This window comes from Phoenix dactylifera, unplaced genomic scaffold, assembly GCF_009389715.1.
Source record: "Phoenix dactylifera cultivar Barhee BC4 unplaced genomic scaffold, palm_55x_up_171113_PBpolish2nd_filt_p 000527F, whole genome shotgun sequence".
NCBI classification, from domain to species: domain Eukaryota; kingdom Viridiplantae; phylum Streptophyta; class Magnoliopsida; order Arecales; family Arecaceae; genus Phoenix; species Phoenix dactylifera.
Window position 1 is genome coordinate 215,623 of NW_024067937.1, and position 993 is coordinate 216,615.

A 993-nucleotide genomic window follows, 5' to 3' on the forward strand; every position below is an offset into this window, starting at 1 on the left:
CAAGAAGAGGTACATTGATTTTTACTTGCTTAAAAAGCTCAAGAATTTCAGAGTTTGGTTCAAGCTTTTGCAAGGGCTTTAATCTATGTGGAAATGGTGCAGGAGAAGGATATTTAATTTTTTCAGTAGATGTTGGTGCTTCAGTTTCTTCGTTATCCTTTTCTTTTGTCTCGGGAGGGTCAGAATCAGGTATGACTTTGAAATCAAACCAGGAGTAATTCAATTGCTGCCCAAGTATCATGGAATGGAATCCGAGAACCCTTATCTTCACCTTAAGGATTTTGAGAAAATTAGCATCACATTTAGAGTACCAAATGTATCGGAAGGCGTCCTTAAATTAACCTTGTTTCCTTTTTCCATAAAGGATAAAGCCAAAACATGGCTGAACTCCTTGAGACCTAGATCGCTAGGAACATGGCATGATATGCAAAGAGAATTCTTGAAAAAATTCTTTCACGCACAAAGGACTAACTTTTTAAAAAGGCACATTAGTAATTTCCAACAAAAAGACCATGAAACATTTTATGAATGTTGGAAGAGATTTAAAGAGTTGCTTCTCTCTTGCCCTCATCACAAGTTTGAAACATGGAGAACCATTAGTTTCTTTTACGAAGGGTTGTCTCCACAGTTAAAACAATTTATAGAGACTATGTGCAATGGTCTATTTTTGGAAAAGCAACCCGATGAGGTGTGGGACTATTTAGACTCTCTCGCAGAGACTGCACAATTATGGGATACAGGGGATAGAGTGAATAAACCTTTGCCTAAGCCTACTAGCATTGGACATGAGGGACTTTAAAATCTTAGTACTCAAGATGATATTCAGGCTAAAATGGCAGCCCTTACTAGGAAGGTAGAGGAAATTGAACTTAGAAGGATTGAACCCTGTGGAGTGACTGATTATAACCCTATTTGATTTTGATGAGCTCAAAGCATTTGAGTATATCTTATGTTATACTAATGAATTCAATCTAGTGTTTCAGTCAAATACTT

General features: G+C 36.9%; 1 non-coding gene across 1 annotated transcript; it reads right to left on the minus strand.

The window, feature by feature from the left end:
• Positions 1 to 469: 469 nt before the first annotated feature.
• Positions 470 to 579, minus strand: LOC120106325. Its single transcript, XR_005508510.1, has one exon. It is a non-coding gene; the product is annotated as a small nucleolar RNA R71 (small nucleolar RNA).
• Between the last annotated feature and the right edge of the window lie 414 nt (positions 580 to 993).